Source organism: Habropoda laboriosa, unplaced genomic scaffold (genome assembly GCF_001263275.1).
Source record: "Habropoda laboriosa isolate 0110345459 unplaced genomic scaffold, ASM126327v1 scaffold65, whole genome shotgun sequence".
NCBI classification, from domain to species: domain Eukaryota; kingdom Metazoa; phylum Arthropoda; class Insecta; order Hymenoptera; family Apidae; genus Habropoda; species Habropoda laboriosa.
In genome coordinates this window covers 4967650-4988787 of record NW_017100254.1, presented here as the reverse complement: position 1 = coordinate 4988787, position 21138 = coordinate 4967650, and the positions used below count along the sequence as shown (strand labels likewise).

At 37.3% G+C, this 21138-nt stretch overlaps 1 protein-coding gene across 1 annotated transcript in view; it reads right to left on the bottom strand.

The window, feature by feature from the left end:
* LOC108572300 (solute carrier organic anion transporter family member 3A1) overlaps positions 1-19941 on the bottom strand; it is a 73925-nt gene extending 53984 nt beyond the window's left edge. The window contains exon 1 of the mRNA XM_017934500.1: positions 19705-19941. The gene's annotated coding sequence lies outside the window, so the exon portion shown is untranslated. The remainder of the gene's footprint in view (positions 1-19704) is intronic.
* Positions 19942-21138: the final 1197 nt, after the last annotated feature.

The following is a 21138-nucleotide window of genomic DNA, read 5'->3' as shown; positions in this document are numbered from 1 at the left end:
ATTCCAAACCCTTCAAAATCCACTCTTCGAGATACGAACATGTATTAGGTGTAGAAATAAGTTCTCCCGATTTTTTGGCAAAGTGAAAATTTCATTTAAAAAAAAGGATGTAAAAAGTGAATCATTGAAATATTCGCCGTTGTTTTCTACATTTCGCCGCTTTTGTCGCGACAGAAATTCGGTGGCTTTCTTCGGGAGGAAGAAGTTTCGGAAAATTTCATAGAATATATCCTAAGCAGAGGAAAAATATTACAGAGGATCATTCGAAATTCTTGTTTGAAATGTGTGTTGCGGTAGGTTGGCCTTTGATCGTCGAACAAGTCAATTTGCAGTAGTGCGAAGTTATGGTTTATTGATCCGTGCCATCCTCTTGTGCAACCTGGTCACATAGCAATAACTGGGATATAATACTTTATCATCCTTATCGCGTTTCTTTCAATATCTGCCAGGTTACATATGAGAAAAGTTTCAAGAAGGAAGAAATTTTCACAGTGGAAAGATGGATGGTTGGATGTTTGTGTTTGGAGAAATTTATGATATGTTAAAGGGGTGTTCTAGTGTACAGTGTCATTTTTTAGGTTTCTCACATTTTTTTGCAAGAGAACCATAAGAGATTTTGTATCGATTTTTTGTACACATGTTTATTCATGTTTTAGGAATATTCACCATTTTTTTTAAGTGAAAATAATCAAAATTGAACGAACTATGAATTATTTAATATGGTGCTGTTAAAACAATGTACCCTACTGGCTGACTCCAGACTTGATTAGAAAAAGCTGAACTAATTGCAAGTGAAAGATTACGAATCTATTGAATTCTTCCTGATCGTGTTTAACATATTACTCCACTAATTAATTTCAATCTTTTAACGCAAAGATGGAATTATATTTCCATATGCAAACTAAGAAAAAAAGAGAATTATGCACCGCGAATCCATTCATTCCTTTCTGATCGCATTTCAGATATTACTCGATATTAAACGTGGAATAATATTACATTTCCATGTGCAAACCAAGGAAAAAAGAGACAATTTTGACAGAAAGAAAATTATGCAGTGTCGAGAATTTCTATGTCGCAACATATGAATGACTACTATCGCCAATTAAAGAATTTCTTCATTAAACGATGCACAGTGAATTGTACAACACAGATTACTCGTTACGCGTAGATAACACTTTATCTACATCTCGAATAAAAATTCCCAATTAATTCCCCTTTCAACCAGGCGAAAAGCGTAAGCCGAGTGTATTACGTTTTCATTAGCATCAAAGATTCACGCGGGAATCGTTAACTAATAATATTAACTTTCACGCGTAAAGTCTTACACATCTTGAGCTAACCTTGCAGTGAAAGATAGCTTTTTTTACCACTTTCTCCGCAGAATTCATTTATTCCTTTTACCAAGATTGCAGACAGATCGTTCTCCTCGTAACGTTCATTTCGTTAACGATGTTTACAGCGAACCGAAGCAATTAACCAAGTATCAAAAATTGTATCGGTACTCCTATAAATTACACACAGAACCGTAAAGATTTCACATTAAAATACACAGGCTACTCCGTCGAAGTTACACTCCAGGAAAAAATCAATTCAGATTCTAATTACTGTGCGTATCGTGAATTTCCTTAAAAATGCTCGTTTCTACCCTCTCTTATCTATCGTAAATTACCGTGATTTCTTTTTTTTTCTCGTAACGTTCGAGGAAAGATAACTGTTTCCATGTCAAAGAGTACAGTGGTAAATGATTTTGCAGCAAAGTCCAAGCAACGAAACCATAAAAAAGCGTATCTTGTTTGCTGGCAAATTCAGGGAAAACGTTCCAGATTTGACCACACTCTGCAAATCGTTCGAATTAATCTTGCCGAAGCGCCGCCACTGTCAGTCTTCGATTCATTAAAACCCCCAAGATCTATTTCAAGCTTTAAGTTGCAGGGTGTGGCCATTTCGACTGAGAAATATAGGTTGTACGTTACATAATTTTATCTACGGAATAGTCCGTTTCTCTTGCACCTAAAATTATCCCCGCTGCTTTTAGCGCAGGAGGAATTTTCTTCGGTGGAATTATTCGGTTCGAAAGGATCGATGGAACATCTTCTTCGGATTTATTAGTATTTCTGTTTGTTGGAAAAATTACGCGAGGCGAGTAAACACGAACAATCAAGTGAAATTTATGTTTAAAAAATAGAAAGTATAGATTGGCGGAAAGGTCGAATTTTTTGGAATTTTTTGGCGCGAGCAGAACGAGATACCTTGTTTTGATCGAAAGTGACAGCCACCGATATATCTCGCGAAATGTGCGCTTTAACTCTTTCTCTCTTTTTCTCCCTTTTTACCCTCGAGCCTGGTGAAAAAAAGTAACGCTGAAAATACGAAAATTCGTCCTCTTGGAATATCCAACTTTCATAAATCAATAATTAACAATCGATGCGAACAGACTGTTTACGAATTTATTAAAAATTCTGAAATACCTCTTTTATGCAAATTTTCAGGAATTAATAGTTAACGACCAGCATGAAGATATTTACAAATTTATGAAAATGTCGAAAATACCACTTGATAAAATTTTCTTAAATCAATAATTAATAATCATATGAAGACACTATTTTCAATATTATTAAAAATTCTGAAATACCACTTGGGCATATCCTCAATCAACAATTGATAGAAGCCAGTCTAAAACAGACTGAAATTTCAGCTAACAATCTAATTAAACTGAAACTGATAGGTACATTCTCCAATCTCCTTCAAACTGCAGCCCACTACAAAAGCAAAACGTGTTCACGTTAAATTACAAAAACAGGTTAATTAGAAAAATTACATAATCCAACAAAACAGAACTTTCATACAATGCTTCACAATACTTCATTAAAAATTTATCGTCCAAGTCCACATGGTGTGCTGGTGACAAAAATTGGGTCTTTTTTGACCCAGAGGCGTAGAGTGTACACAGATGCTAGGGTTAAGAAAAATAATTCGTGGCCGTTTCTATGAATCAGGAAGCTGCAAACGACGCGTGGGTTCACGTGAACTGCACACGTGTATAGGTACAGAGGGAAGTACAAGTGGGTGAGATTCTTATCCGTGCACGTGGGAGGCCCTTTACCTCTCCCTTTCTTTCCCAAGAGCTGGAATTATTTTTAACGGTAGACCACCACGCTGACTAGCCACATTTTTCCCTCCACAGATCGATTGAAAAGGGCTTCGATGCCGCCTGACGAACCATTCTTCAATCAATAAATATTCGACCGTAAAATTCTCCGTACATCTGGTCACAATTTATTTTACCTTGCGTAATTTTCACAGAGATAACAGCGAATAAATAATATTTACAAACGTAACATTTACCGTTTGCACAAAGGAAAATAATTTGCGTTCGTTCGTTCGTTCAGTGCGGACTTGCACGTACATTTAAAAACAATAAATTTCAAATTTTAATTTTTAACCGCGAAACGAAAGATTTTGCGACCACAATGGAACATCTACCGTCTGCCAATCTTTTCGTTCAGTCTTTGAAGGCGACACCACCCTTAATTTCTATGCTTTGCACACTTCCACTTTAATTTAATAAAAGAAATTCGAAAACGGTAAATTTCAAATGTTAATTTTCGTTTAAAAATTTTAAAACGCTGAAACGGAAGATTGAACATCCTTGCGTACTAAAATCTAAAGGGTTAAAAGCGAAAGGGTTAACCCGCACAAAAACGGAGACAATTTTCATCCAAAAAGAAAAAGAGGAAACAATGAGAAAGCATATGACAAAAAGAAATCGTAAAATTCTATTCAGCAGCAGTATCGACGCGAAGATTAGTTTGCCTTTAGCAAAAACTTGTGCTTAAACATTGTCATCGAACAGCCTGACAATATTTCTCGCTTAACGACGACAGTGCTGATCGTTCGTCCATTCCGACCGTATAACCATCGTCACAGTTACCCGTTCTCGGCAAATTCTCACAGAGCCCGCGCATATAAACGATCCTCCCGGTTATTTTCTCGGGGATGAAACGATACTTCCCCGGTTTTTCTCAGCAACGAGGATCGGTAATTTTCCAATTCTGATTTTCCTGCTCTCTCTCTCTCGCCCCTCTGTTGTTCCCGACATCGATTCTTCCGCCGTTCGGCGTTCACACAGTCGCGTCCGATAAATTATCCTCAACCTCGACCTACGGCGGAATTGTCAAGAGAAAACACCGGATTACGGCAACTCGTGACTTTCTCGGACACCGAGTGACTAGTAGCCATGCTGGTCGTTCCAGTGCCGACAAAGATTCAGAGTTTTCTATTCAAATCAGGGGCTTTGAACGCGTTTAACCTTAGTGCTGTCTTCGGGTCTTTTTTGACCCACCGCCTTCTTATTTTTTTTTCAAGAACGTCTACTATCGATCCAAAGAAGATCTTTGGGTCAAAAAGACCGTTGCTTTAATTAGTAATATATCAACTTGGTGCTCACTTCCGTTCGACTACACACTTGAGATCTGCGGAGAATTTTTGACCCGAGAAACATCTTTGGGTCTTTTTTCACCCAAGAAAGATCTTTGGAACTTTTCTGGCCCAAGAAAGATCTTTGGAACTTTTCTGGCCCAAGGAAGATCTTTGGTGAAGAATAAAAGATGATAAAAAATTCTCCAAAACCACAGTAATAGATAAAATGTTACACCGCTTCCTTATCAATCTTCTTTTTTCCTAAAACTTCAGATATCCATTCGGTATATAGCAATTATGTACAAAAATGCCAATGCACTCTTACGCAAAACTGTACAAAACCTAAGAAGCACGAAGAACGAGGAACAACCGAGAATTTCCCTAATAAAAATTCAAATATTAATTCAACGACTATCAATCACCCTGAAAGCTAAACAAAATGCAACACAGTCGACGTGGTAATCGTTAAACAAATATCAATTCCAGGAACACTGATCGTAAACAGAGTTACGATTACAGAGCAAATACATTCAACGACGAGACTATTATTTACGTAATTGCAGAGATAATGCAATTTCGTCAAACAACACACAAACACAGTGGCAATCTTTCCATTTTCATTCTAACATCAAGCATCGTCTCTAATGCTCGAACAATATTTGAGAAACAATTACCCAACGAAAATATTTTATTAACACGCAACACTTGATATACAGACCATTATCGTTAATCATTTTCAAACTTACCCGACCGTATCCTACAACTGCCTCGCCGAAACATATTTCCTCGAATCTATCTGTCTGGCTTTCGTCACGTTTCGTGTATATCCAGAAGATAAGAACCAAACTGTGTCACGCACAGATAAACACTGTACATCGCTAACAGACCCTGCCGTGTACAACGCATGCTGTGCAATATCGTGATTCGTTTAAATATAATCGTTAATTGAACCGATTCACGCTCTTGTCACGCTTCGAAGAACCGAGCAACACCTTAACGCGATCATAACGCGACTTGCTAACGACTAATCACTTGTAGGCAGAATTTTTATGCTCAGCTTCAGACGACACGCCTTCACTTTGTTTATAGGTTCGTGATTACCTGGATCGTTAGACACGAGAGTTTGTGGAATTTTTTGAAACTTCAAATCGTGGGTGTCCAGCCTTTTGGCTTGCCCGGGCAAATTTGAGCGAGGAGGAATCGTTTTGGACAGCAAATTTCCTTTATTTCTTTATATTTTTTATTATAGAGCAATCGAGTCGTGGAAAATATCGCTGAAAATCACGCGATAATGTTGATAATTGACGATCTTGAGGGGCTGCTTTATTTGCCCTTGAGGGCAGCACGAGGCCCGGCGGGCTGTGAGTTGGACACGCCTGATTTAAAGGTTTTTATATTTTACAACACCGTGAAATAAATATCGAAAATGAAAGAATTATTATGAGAGATATTTTCTAAATTTGTTTTCAGTTGCACGTCTTAATATTAGGATTCCTTTTTTTTACATTTAAAGTACAGGTGTACAACCTTTTGGCTTGCCCGGGCCAATTTGAGCGAAGAGGAATCGTCTTGAATCACGTACGAAATATATGATACAAGTAACAAAATTTCCTTTATTTTGTTATATTTTTATCGCTAAAAATCACAGAATAATGTTAAAAGTTGACGATCCTGACGTTACTTGCCCTTGAGGGCAACAAGATGCCCGGCGGGCCGCGGATTGGACATACCTGTTTTAAACCTCGAATTCTGAACTTTGTAAACAGATTCTGCTTTCCATCGCTCGATAAACACCAGCCAAACAAGAGTATCATCGACTGACCTTTTCCACGGCGCACAATTCCATCAAGGTTTCTCCGAAACGATAAGATTCCCACAAACTCACATCACAACACCAGGTCTCAATCTTATTTATCTATTCCACTACACTACGCTTCCAAATTTCACTGCTCCTTTGAACACACTTCCACTCGCTATTTCAATCTAATCCCACCTGAAATCACAAACGGTTTCAAACTGCACCGAATTCATTCTTCTCGAACCAGTCTATACAACAGACCTCTCTAACTTCCAATTCCTGTCTTCGCCATTTATTTTCACCATAAATTACACTCGATCATTTAACTATAAATAGGTCAGACATAATATTGCTTTGTGCGGAAAGTTCGCCGCGAAATTTAGGAACACTTCGTCTCTTTTTAGGACAGAGACAAAAGCCAAGAGGTATTTTAAAATTCAAGGAGAATCCAACGCACTCTTCTAATTATTCGCAAGGTGAACAGGTGCGAATATAAGCCGAACTCTCCACCACGGAAAATATCTTTCATCTTTTGTCATTATCTCGATTAAAACCAGAGATATGACGAAATCTTCCTAAATTTCTCTACGAACTTCCCAGACAACCCAATAGCCTAACAGCCTCGCCTTTACACCTGCGTCACAAATGTATACTAAAGACCACTAACCAGGGGAAAAAACAACCCAGGAAAGCAGCAGAACTCGCGTAACAACAGAACGTCCCCAGGAAATGCGGCAGAGTACCGTTTAATATGTCTCGACAGCGAAACAAAGGAGCACAATGACGATGCTCGGTCGCATCTGCAACGATAGAATTTCTCAGAACTCGGCCTGATTAAAGAATTCTCAAGGAGGACACAAGCGCCGAGAGGGAAGAGAGAAAAAGGAAGTTCCATGAAAACGCGACGTTCCAACGAATGTCCCCTGCTTGCCTTAAATGAGATTTCTTCGATGATTGACAAATGGACGGTGATTTGAAAGCTATGTATGTCAGGCTGTTGTGCAACCAGGGTACGGGGAACCGTGAAAAGAAAACTCAACGGGACACTCTTCCCGGATCGATTCGATCGCCGATCGACCTTAGCCTCCTTTCACGTTGGAATGGGGAAATCGGCAATTATGACAAACCTGTAACTTTCTCTGCGTGAGTATTACGTGTAGGACACGCGTAACACGTAAACACGAGAGCGAGAGAAGTCGATTCGAGTTGGCTGAGGTGTGTCGATGGTGGACACACGGTTTCATAGGGAGTGGCGAGCAATGGTGGGGAAAAGATTGCAAAAATGTATTTGCAGAGAGAGGTTCTGGAAACTGCTGTGTCGGTCGAGGAGCTTTTGACGCTTACAGGTGTGAAGGTAGAAGATTTAGCGATGGGATTTGAAAGAGTTGCAAATTTAAAATTCTTGGAAGTCCTGATAAGTCTTGAGTCTTTACAGTCCCAAAAATCTTGAGTCTTCAAAGTCCCCAAAATCTCGATCGTCTTAAAAATCTTGATCATCTTGATATACGCAAATGCTAATAAAAGTTAAGGACCTAATTGGACTATTCCACCACCGCAATACTCGGCGATATTTGCAATCCTTATCACACTATCGTAAATTTCGCTGCGTCCCCTAATGAAAACTCCCAGAGCATCGAACTTAACAGGGTACTCTAGACTTTTCAAAAAATCCAAAAGACCTAAAAAACATCTACAGTCTAGAATAACCGAACCTCCATTTTCGCCGAACAAACTATCAAGAGACGTTGCCGCCGGCTGAAAAAAATGATTCATTGTGGCACGAGGAGCAATAAAGAACGTGAACTGAATGAGTCGACGTTCAAAGACATGGGGAGGAGTTACGATGGCAAGACCTAGTTCAGATTGTCTTCAGGCTAATCACGAGTAATTAACCGAAACGAGGTTAGGATATTAAACTCACGTGGATCGCAACCGGGCCGGCTCACATGATGCAATGCCATAATGCTTTGAGCGGTGTCCGCGTGTATCTGGAACGGGAATGTGTTTCGAAGCGCTTCTCGAGCAATTTATCAGGAATTTTTCCCCCTTTACACAGGAGAGTGTAAGTACACGTCGATGGTACCGATTAACCGACTCTCCGCGCCGACACAAGACAAACGTTTCCTGTGTCTCTTTCAGAATTTTGCTTCATTAGCGCGAACCGCGTGTATCGTTCAACGTGACGTAAACAACGTGGCGTAACGCGTTCTCCTTTTTAATTGGACCAATTAAAAAAGCGACAGTGTTCCACGTCTTTGCTCACTTCCTCCGGTTTCGATTCCTTCACCCAAACTTTCAAGTCTTTCCTGAATTCTTCTCAATTGTCTAGTTTCCTTGTCAATTTTATCTCGTTTTAGCTTCGACTCTTTTGCTCCAGTTCCGAATTTTTCATAATTCTCGTCGAGTTTATTAATCGCAGAACGCGTACGAGAAATCTAAAGTTCGCGGATGAGTGAGCCAGAAGAAGAATGAATTTTGTCATAATTTTTACGTCGTTTACTTACGACTAGTACTGCACAATTCAAAAAAGATTGATAAGGAAATTTGAAAGGGTGAAATATGCAATTTGTTCCAATTTACAAGCACCCTTCGTTCACGCAACTATCTCTCGCAGAGACATTCTATCACTCCCACACTATAGTCACCCATTGTCGAGAGCTCGCTGTATATTACCAGCAACTATAGTCATTCATAAAAATCTCGAGAGCAGCACAGCCTTGATATCTCCAGAGGAACCGATTTACTTCTGCCTCATTGTCTTAACCCTTTAACTCTTTGCGGTTGAACGAAGGCGTTTTTTTACCTTCCAAACTCTCTTTGCCTGCAGAAACGGGGGAAAAGATAACATGCGCACAGGTTAAACAAACAAACTCATTTAGGGTTCTCTCCCCTTGAACAATGTCGCTCTAAAGACGACCAAGTAAGTCGAGAAAAATTCTACAAGACGACTGTTAACTTTCTTAAAAAAAAAAAAAAAACGTCGGAAGAGAAATTGTCTCTCGACCGGTCGGTAAATTTGGCCCTTGGTATAATAACAGTGGGAAAAAAGTCTGAACCGTATCTAAATGGAATCTCGAGTAGATTGTAGTTTATTAAGAAAGTATATAGTTCATTAAGAGCAACCTCGATAAAGAAAGAAACCTAGTGGTCGTTAAACTTGTCTGCAAAGTTGTCAATTAGAGAGTGCAACAGTTCCAGAAGAAAAAGGCTGACGCAGAATCGATTATCGATGAATATTGACGGGGCTTTAAGAAACAACTCAACCAACTTACTACCTTGTATCCTATTTATATCCTGTAACGACCAAGTTATTAGGAAAGATTTACCGAGGTTCTGTGTTTTTTACTGTTTTTTCTTTTTTTAGATTTGTAATAAATTATCCTTCACGAACAGCTGATTTCTTTTCGGACGACGACGGAACATGAATGACCTCGGTGCAATCGAATGTTAAACACTTTTAGGCGTAACTTCGCTTCGAATCTCTCTTTCTTTCATTCCGCTGAGTAATTCAGATTTGCTGGAGCGTGAATTGAATTGTACGCTCTTTGTTAATCATCGGTGGTTCTTTCGATTTCTCAAAGAAATTCCTTTTTCGTATTCGTTCCGCGGTCGCGCATGAGTACGTATCGTAAATAGTTGTTTGTGAATAGCTTTAACGAGCTTTCGTATCTTTCATTTTCAAGATATTTTCTGTTGTATTACATATTTCTCTCCCATTCTCATTTATACTTCCTTTCCCTTTATATTTTCATTTATGTATTTCCTATATTACATTTCAATTTACATATTTTTTCTCCTTCGTATAATTCTTACATTACATCTTAATTTGCATACTTTCTTCCTTTATATATAAATACATCAATTAAAATGTAATACAAAAAGTTAATAATTAATTAATACGCTGAAAAAGTTACCGGCGAACAGCTCAAGACTTGCTACCTTTGTCAAAGTAAATTCTTTTTCGTCCCCATTCAAGAATTAGGCACAAATGTGCACTTTATTCAATAACAGCAGGAAAACTGAAACTTTCCTTTAATCTTCTGCGAAACACCTTTGATAGCTCAAAAGATAATCAATTCTTCCATGAACCGAATATAACAAAATATGAAAAATTGCGCTTATTTTCTAATACTAAAAATTAAGAAACGGGCTGCATAATTTTAGGCAGTTCGAACTTCGTCTCGATAACATCGTTTAATGGTTTCCAGTGAACGCGAAACGTTCGTTGAGAAACATCAAGCATCGTTGAAATAATGGATCTCGATATATCATCAAAGGGAATTTCAGGTATAAAAGAATTCTGCGCAGAGCGATCGCTAATTATATCATATATGTTTGCTGTATATGGATTGCCCGAGCTGTACTTTTCGAGTTATGATTAATGAAAGAAACTTCTCGAGATACAGACACAGACTGCTTAGCAATTTAAATAAGCTCGTGCACCGAAAAAAAGTACATTAGAGATGTGATTATTCGTATCACAGGTAAATACGGAACACTTTAATTCGAACATCCACGGACACGAAATTTTTAATAAACCCAAATTGCAAGCTGCTCCCTATTCAAATTTCCAATATTTCTCTATCGTCGTAACTTCCTTTTTTCTTAAAAAAATAATTAAATACTCTTTCAAAAAATTTCATTAATTCGTTGTACTTTGAAATAAAAAAAAAAAAAAAAAAAAAAAAAAAACAGAGCTTGAATTAATCTACACATCGGTCTCTCTACCGCGGATTTTCGATGAATTTCGAAAAATTATGAAGCATAATAGAAAATCTCTACCCAAGGTATTTAATTAAAACTTTCCGCAGACAGAATCTGTGTAAAATTCCTTCGTCCCGAAATCCCTTTTAGCGATGCATTCGCTGTTTAAAGTCAGTGAAACAAAGTTCACATGAACGGGAATAGTTATCTGACCTGGTTTACGAGTTATAGCCGTTTTTGTGTTTCGGAGCTGCTTTTAACCAACAGAACTAGCGTAAATGATTCCACAGAACTGTTTACCATTCAACCCTGATATCTATACATCTAGATACAGATCTAACGCTATTGAGCACATCAAACCGATCGTTTCGAGTATTTCATGCAGGCTGATACGAATCAGCCGAATGCATCAAGATCTCTGTGGAATATGGGCCTTCGTTACCTATCAACGGGAGTAATAGGAACGAGGAAATTAACACTGGTACGGTCCTCGGGTCATTTTTGACCCATCGCTATTTTTTTTTTTGCTGTTTGTCAATCAAGTTTGTCTTCCCTTAATATTGTATTAAAAAATTATGGGCCTTTGTGCTCGAGAATGAGAAAATGAACACAAATACGGTGACCCATCGCTATTTTGCTGTTATTAAGTTTAAGTTTCCTTAATATTCTATTAAATTCTATTGTGTATATTGTAAAAAAAATTTAGTTAAGCTGCAAAAAAGACATTAAACGTATAGTCGAAATCCATTTTGTATGAAAATTATCATAACACTTTCTATATCACGATATTTCCTGTATTATTACTACACAAAGACGTTTAATTGGCAAATTTGTAGTAAGGCTATTCATCCTTATTTTCAAAACATTTCCTCTCTCTCAGCACTATACTGTTTTCTCTCAACTGAAAATAAGAGCTAACTTTCCTCTTAAACCAAACACTTGCATAACAAGAATTTCATAAGCCGAACCCTTTTAGAAAGTTCATTCTTCGTCTAGTTGCACACCATGATTAATCTAATTTTAATATGCCACGTGAAATGTTCCCTACCAAAAAGTGCGTCAGTGTCCAGAAATTATGCTGAAAACCAGAAACCGACGGAGAAATAATTTGCAAATGAAACGATCACGAGAAATTTTGCGCTGCAAAATGGAATTATCTCTCTTTTTAACATGTCACGTAAAATATTTCCTACCAGAAAATTCGTCGGTGTTCGGAAATTATGCCAAGAACCAGAAAACGGCGGAGAAATAATTTGCAAATGAAACGAAATTTTCCTTTTTTAATGTCGTACAAAGTATTTCCTTCCAAAAGATTCGTCGGTGCTCAGAAATGATGGGAAAAACTAGAAAACGACGGGGAAATGACGTGCAACGAAACGATTATGGGAAATTTTGCGCAGCAAAATGGAATTGTTTCCCTTCGGTTGGTATTTGCCAGGAAATTTCAACGATATTACCGGTGAAATTGAGTTGTACCTTTTCCTGCATCAACGGTACCGGTGATCGGTTAACGGATATTGAATTTTAGAGGCCGTAAAGCATTACATCGCGAGGGTGTAACCATTGATTAATCGCTAATTACGTTTTTACCGCAACGCTCCTCGCCGAGCAAAATGTTTGCGAATGAAGAACGGCTAATTGACCATTAAACTTGCGTTCAGAGTTTGTGCTCTCGTCGAGCTCTTCTAGAAAGGAAGAACAATACTTGGATGTTCCTGTGAGATTATGGCCAATGTAAATGTACCGTGAATAGAAGAAATTATCGATTAATTAAAACAATGTTGCATACATAACGAGCTACAGAAATAATGTTTCTAAAAAATGGCTCTAAATTTAAAAAAAAAATTTTCTTATAAGATTTTAAATTAGAAGTTTCAACAGGATGTAGTTTATAATTTTTCACGTGATTCCTTGTTTAAATTAATTATTTGCAATTTCCTTTGCTTCTGGAAAATTCAATATTCATTTCATATCAAAAATTTTTTCACATAACTCCCTATTCAAACTGATTGTTTGCAATTTCTTTTGCATCCGGAATACTAAATATTAATTTCAGAATATTCACTTCACTTATAATAATTTTCAAAATAATAATAAATTGCAAATAATAATTGTAAAAATTCGATATTAAAATATCTATTCTATATTAATGCAGAGACAATTTTACAGACGCACAATAATATAACGCACATGTATGGAGGATTGCCAAATTATTTACCATAATTTCTAACATCATAAAACCAGAATAGCAGCTTTAAAACTTTGTTATCCTTTACTTAAAAAGAACGAACAAATTCAATAACGTGTGCATACACTTTGCATAAATGATGATACCTATGAAAATCTAAAGCAAGATACACACACATTCGTATATTGCAACAAAATAATTTATCGCATTTTACCGGTTCGATCGTCAGCCCGATAATCGTGGCAGTGAAATATTAAATTTCTGGGCTAAACAACGAGAAAGTGGTTCGCTAGAATTTATGGTCTACTAGCTGCACGCTTATGTAACGATTCTCCTATTTGCGATCGGAAAACTGAAACGAGGCTTCTTCTTAAACATAAAAATAAAAATAAAAAACGCATTAACAAAGATGCTCGTTAAAAAAAAAGTGTCCCGTAATCGATGCTTGTCAAAATGACTCTGTCACGGCGCAATATAATTGCACGCCTCTCAGAAACCGCTTAAACGAGACGCTTAACCGCTTAAACCGTGCCAGCAGCAGCGTTCGTTCTCAATTTTATAACGAACCTAATTCCACTCTCTCTCTCTCTCTTAAAACGCCACAGAAAAACCAAAAAAAAATAAAAAAGTCTAGTATTAAACACTCTAGAACGAAGAATCAGTACACTTTACCCGAAACGAACAACGATAATACAACATTCCCACCAATTAACGAGATTCTAACAGACATCCAATTAACATTTATCCACCGAGCATTCTCAATCTCTGTCGGTTTCTTCCCTTCTTTACCGATAATTACATTGCTCGAAAAATTCGTTGTGTTCTTCCTACACATTCTTGGATACACTCTCTGCGCGTATGTGTGTACAATGTGAAAGGAAAAGTTTTTTCCCCTCGATCTCGTAAAAGAACGAGAAGAAGCCCTTGAAATTCTTCCTTCACGCTTCGCCGTCGATCTTTGCTCGATCATTTTTCTACCGTAGCAAGATGGATTATCCTGGAGACGTGGGTGTTCGAAGCTTTCGAGAAATATGATGTATACATAGACGTGAAATATATGTATAGTAGCGTGAGCTTTTGAAAAACAGACACTCTAGACACAAATATTATCCGTGGCAGATGGTAGGGTCTATAAAAATGGATACTTCTCGGTCGGGGGTGAGACTTTCACGGATGCGGGAGTAAAGAAAGAACGTCTCCAAGTGATAATCACCGGTATTGACGATACTCTGGGATGTCGTAGTATTGGAAAAAATATTTGACACGTATTCTTTTTTTTATTGGGGATCGTCTATTTTTGAGGGTTGAATTAATAATTTTTATTTCTGAATGTGACTAAGAATGCATTTACCAAAATGCATCACAAAAAGAAAATTCTTTATTTTTTATTTTACAAATTTGCTGTTTGAAAATATAAAATTTGTCAGTTCACGCTATTCCTCCATCTCTAATAATTTTTTGAATATTAGACTAAATATATTAGTAAACTCGAGGGCGATTTTCACCCCTTCACTGTGCACGTTTTCTGATACAAAAAAAATACGTGTCAAAAAAAGCCATCATATACCAAAGTTTATAAATAAATAACGATGTTCATGCACTAAAACTACGATTTTTATTCTGCATAAAGAACAGCAAGTGAAAGAAGGTAAATGTGCATTTTCCTTCCTGTACCAATACACTAAAGTAATTCTTATTTAAAAATTGTCTAATTTTGTAACAAACTATGTATGCAGGACGAAAACGTCAAGTTTCACAATCCAAGATTTAAAATAGAGAATCGAAAATTACTAAATTTCATCCTGGAACTTTAAGTTTATATATAAACCTTGTTTCAATTAACAAACCGATATAATTTCTATACTTGTTCTGTAAAAAAAATAAATAAAAAGAACAGCGCTATAATTAACAATTTAAAGCCAATTTCGATGGAAATGGTAAAACGTTAATTCAATCTCAACAAAAATATTCTCTATCTAAAGTTATTACTTGAATTGCCATTTACGTAGAGTTGATAAATCGATATTCGATAACAATTTATTATCCTGGATTTTGCAGCAAGAAAACGAGGCCAATAATTTCGGTTATATCTCAACTGCAACGGGGTCATATTTGTAATGTCATCGAAGTGATACTTCGGTTAATTTGCTTCACCGTACATTTGTCGCGACAACGTACAGTCCGTGGAAAATCCGTGGGTGTCGTGCTGTCAGGAAACGAGAATTATTTTCCGACGTTGACGAAATTCCACTTTTTTCAAGGGCGATTCCTGCCAGTCGCCAACGCGAGAGCTTTTAATAGCATCAATCATAATTCGTGCACGAAAATATAATGTAAATAATGCAACTTCTACTTCAAACATGTAATTCTTCAATTTTCCACCGTGAAATCTATGATAAATATGAATCTGTCGATATGATTTTAAATTCAAATTTTCTTCCAAAAAAAAAAAAGAGGGTAAACAAAATTGACAAGGTTATTTTTATTAAAAATTGATTCTAATTTACGAGATCGACAACTGCACAAAAAGATTGTGCTGTTGAAGATATAATTGTAATTATTGTTAGAGTTATCGACGAATCTACTTATTCTGGAAAATATTAGAATTTCAAATGAAAGTGTTCCAACTGTAAGGGGAGTTAGAGTAACTGTTATGTGAAGAGAACTACAAACAAAATGCGCAATACACGGTTCCAGCACGACTGACGCTTCGCTCTTCCGTCCTTAGCAACCTCTAACAAACTTGTTTTCTTCTGTTTCACGCCTCTGACGGACACACGCATGCACATACACACACACACGCGCTACACTTAACACTAAATTTTTTCAGGTATAATAATCTCTGTAATAATGATGGATTAAGAGTAAGCTAAGTTAGGCTCTCCTTTGTCTAATTTTTTTATTGTTCTGGCAATTGTTATTTATAGCATTTCTAAAGGGTAAAATCAGTTGATAAATTGATAATTTGCATTAGAAAATATTAAATACGGTTTTAAAAATATTCCACTGAAAGGTTTGCAAAGGTTTACTTAATCCGTTTGGACGGAGATCACCTACTTTTTGCACGCGCGGTATACAGAAATTCAATCTCTACTAGGTGTGCGCGCAGGCAACAAAAAATACGATAAAAAGACCTTACGCCGTAAAGCATGTGGCCCACAGACTGGTAGTACTAAAACTTAGGTTTGTAAATACCCATGAAAAATGATTATTCGTTAATGATAAATAACAAGTCCACGTATGATCAATATTACAAGTCTACATTTCACGAAATCAATGTTACTACAAACCTAAAAAATTATTAATAGATAATAAAAATTTTCGGGATCAGTAAGTAAATAGGAAACGCACGATAGTCACACGTAATGTATATGTATATACATGCATCATTTGTATGCAGGTAATATTTGAAATTGTTCGATTGAAAACTAGGTTACGCCTTGATTTACTGTCCTACATTCTTTCCTCATTGCAAATTTTCAATTACAAGTCACCCACGTCGAAACATTGAAAAATTTCACAATTTCACCGGTGCATCAATATTAAACATCCTTAAAACTGTTTTACATATTCATCGCCGCAGTAAGCATCGACTTTGAATAATTTCTCAATATGTAAAATCCGTCGAACAAATGAAAAAAAAAAAACATAAACGTCAAGAAATGCTTGTCTAGAAAGATTAATTATTCTAAAGAATAACGATTTATTGTTACGTCTACGAGAAAAATAGGTTCGTCAGTTCGCTACATTTAATGTAAAAAAAAGAAAGATGTAAGGACGTCTAATTTTCTTAGGTATAACGGACTGTTGTGAAAGTCATGGCATTACCAATGACAAACAATGGCGGCTTTCGTAGCGGACAGTTGATGTTGACTGGACGACGCGCGTCCAAATCAGTTCAGCCATTTCTTCCACGTTTCTGATGATACCGCGTGAAGAAGAAAAAGACGTTGCATAACGGGCAAGAAAAAAAAAATGCAAGAAGCACTAACGAAAGGACTGTTCCCAGTTAGCGAAGCACGCGTGACTACGTGACTTTCCATTTCAATGTGTCCACACGTCGAAACTTTCGACCCGCGGATTACTAAATCGTGCGAGTGGGGGCGACATCTTCCCGTGAGGCACGAACACCGTGGAATTTATAGAGGTCACTGGTAAATTCGTTCAATTCCATCGGATCGGCACGGAGCCTCGCGTGAAGAGTAAATTTTTGCACGGAATATCGAGTCCGTGAAGGTTCAAGGATGCAGCAACTTCGTACAAAAAACATACGAAGCCTCAAGAATTTATGTCGTGACCAGACGTGCTCGTCAAAGATTTATACCGGCACACGAGCCGAGTAATTTGTATGGCGATTTTTCTTTCGGCCGACCAAAAGATCGAAAAGTTTCTCCGCTTTCGCTGCTGATATAACGCGCCCCCTCGTATCACTATCGTCCCTCTTCATTCCGCTTTTATAGTGAACTTCTTCCAAGTGAGATATCGTTTCGAAACGGGATAAGTAATCGGTCGCATAAAGACGGAACTTTTATACGAGACCTCTGGCCTAACTTCACGAAAGCGATGCGCTCGGTTGGTCAATGCATTTGTTCGTCGACTGACACCTACGAGTCGACGAGAACGAATGAACCATAATGGCAGTTCTTTTTTTGCCGTGTTTTGCTCCGAGCATGATGTACTATCTTGGCTAAATTTATCCGCTGGAATTTCATCGAGAAAATTCACAAATAAACAGGATTGAAACTGAACGAAACGCCGCACGCCGTTAAACCTGACACCTCAACCTTGCACAGCGTGCATTTTTAACAGCCGGTTAATTACCGGTACGAGAGTCGCGTATCCAATGGTAACAGCTGGCTGGTCGAAATTAACGTCTCTCGAAAAGGACGCGTCACCCTTTGTTTCTAGTATCGGCGATCATATGCTGCTGCCTTCGCTTCTTTGTGTCCCGTGATTTGCGAACCGTTATACAAGGTGTGCCAAAACGAACACAGGCACGCTTTAACAAATCATTCACTCCAAGTCCTGTTTCTATTGCTGTGTATTCAGTTTTTTAGTTCACTATCCGTAAACACATTTAGAACACTGTATTATTAATACTCTCAATGAAATCGTATTAACAATGGAATATTTCGATTCGTTTCGATTTAACCTGAAAATACACGTTACCCATATCCACTAATATAATTTCTCTAAAAATTTAATTATAGCTTCAATAAAATTTGCAATCACTGTAACTAAATATATTTATCGAAAATAAGTCCTATAACTGATGCAATATTTTTTGCTAAAAATGACTTTGCAAACATAACCTGCCAAAATTTCTCACGTGAAACATTCTGTACACGAACATCGGTAGTCAAGCTGTTCTGCCGCACTGTTAAATAGGTGTGCATGCACCGATCAATGTCGAAAAACTGGAGATCGAAAGTAAACGTTCGAAGTTCAACGATACCGTGAGAAACTGTATGCGTGAATGAGAAGGAGAAAAACAAGAGTGAGGGCCAACAGAAGAGTGAGAGGAGGATAGAAAATTTATCGTATTTTCAACAATGGTCGAGCAGAGCGGTTAACTGGCGCGCTACTCATCGTCGTAGAGCAACTAATTAAGCCGCAACACCGAGTTGTTGGTCCGTTAATTGGTACACCGATTAAAAGCACGATGAACGGGGAGGTATCGTTTTTCATAGGACAAGGTCAGAGTCCTAAGGACTGCAGTACGGCCATGCAACCGCTCGACAACTGCCGGATTCCTCTCTCGCCCGATGCCGCGCGTGCGGTGACAGAACATAGAACGGATATAAAAATAGTTGTACAGACGCCGAGGTTCAAGACCTCAATGTATAGATACTACGGTGGCATCACGATAACGTTATCCATGAAATTACGGTACAGCTGTATTTGCATGTAAACACCATCAAAGATGAACGTCGGCGACACTGTTCATGCGATAAGTAGATTAAAATTTCAGGAGACGTATCTCTGTCTCTCGGCCGGTTGTTTGGAATCGCAACCACACAACGTCTGAAAGTTTCCGTTCGTGGCTGTTTACCATTCACGATGTACACGCACACGCTGCGTAACGAAGATAAAAATCAAACGGAGAACTATGATCCTACGGTGAGTATGCGAGATAACAAAGCCAGTTCACTCAAGGGTCCCGTATGCCAGAGGAGCAACGAAAGATAACGCATGATAAGAATCTTTCTCAACAGGCGATACCTGTCCGGAACCTCGCGACTACATTACGAAAACTTTGTTCTGACCTATTTTCGAAGATGCTGCATGCCACAATCCCGGAAATTTCCCCATAATTTGAAACACTATCTGAACTATACGAATCACCCACATAGGCTTATCTCGTGAAATATCTGACGAATTTCCTCTTCCTTTTCTTTTGTTAAAATTCCGAAAGAGATTGATACTTTAGAAAAAAGTGGAATCACTGGAAATTTTGTAGACACGCGATATAAACGTTTTCTGTAGATCGAAAAAGGTCACTTGGCTCTGTGCATTAGCTGAATATTTGTTGGCATACGAAGTAAAGAACACTGCGATGTGACGAATACCGATGTAGATGTAGTCGTAAACTTACCGAAAGGACGCTCGAAGCACCTTACGAAACTCCTTTGTATCCAGGGCAGTGAAAAATCCTCGTGGTGACACCGCGATTAGCGAGTTTTGCATACATCTAAACACAATCACTAACACTATAAGCCAAGCACTGAAAGAATTTTCGCGCACACCTGCCTTGACCTCACGATCTGACCGGTAGATCGGTAAGAATTTCACAAAAATCACATTGATAGCGTTCGACCGTCAGCTTGCTTCGGAGATCATAGACCAGCTGTGTTTTTGCCCGACCATTGAGGAACTCGTGCATGCGCACTAGCCTCGCTGCCATCTTGACTTTCTCAGGAGTAGGAAAATATACCGCGCGCTATTTGAAGCTGTTAATTTCAGTCTACCAATAAATTAATGTGCTTATGACCGCATTAATGTCTTTCTTAATCATATAGAAATATTAAAATGATGTAAAATAAAATGATTCTCATTTACTCTACCTTTAAGCGAATATAACCTCTATTATCACGTGAAAATATTGATAATATTTTTAAATAATAAGATAGTCAGTGCTTTTACGTTGTTTTAAACGTAATAAACTAAAAAATATTATAACTGCTCTTAAATCTATAGGGAGAACCATTAATATTATTACTTACAAAAGTATAAAAATGATTTTAAGGTTAATAAAATATTGATATATTAAACACGTGTTAGTGGAAATTTAATATTTCTAGATTTTAATACCGTATTGTGGACCAGGAATAAAAGACAAACAAAAGTAGATTAAGAAGAAGTTAATATACAGGATGAACCACCTAACGTGATCACCTTGGATTATTCTGTTGTAAGTGGACCGATCGAAATTTTTTGTGTTGCATAATGTGGTTTAAAGGGACCTTTAAGATGGTTATAATACACTTTTTATCACTTCATTCGAAGTTTTCAAGATCATTTTCAGTGTTTTTTATGTATTTCTTTGGCCATGAGTTAGTGAGCCATTATGACGAATTCAACAAATATATATATGCAAGCGTATTAATATTTTTATTTATACTTTCCTAAATATAAGATAGATATACAGATATACGTTATAGTATTAACTACCGACATGTATGTACATCTTTTCTTTCGTCTAATAAATCATATGGAATATATGGCAGTAATTATTTAGAAAAGGGCGCTAATTATAAAAGTCACAGAACCTCAAATATATGTATACCATTCAGCAAAAAGTTACATAAGAAGTGGAATGATTTAAGTGTGGGGTTTGCAAATTAAAATGTGTGACGTAAACGCAATATTAATGCCAAACGATTTGTTTAGATTAAATTAACTTTTTCAGGTAAAAGAAATTTTTATGTTCTTTTTCAATCCCTTGGGTTTATATGATTTAAATGCACACAGATATAAGTGTGTTTTTGCGCTAAATGTTTAATAGTTATTTATTTAAATAAGAAAGTGT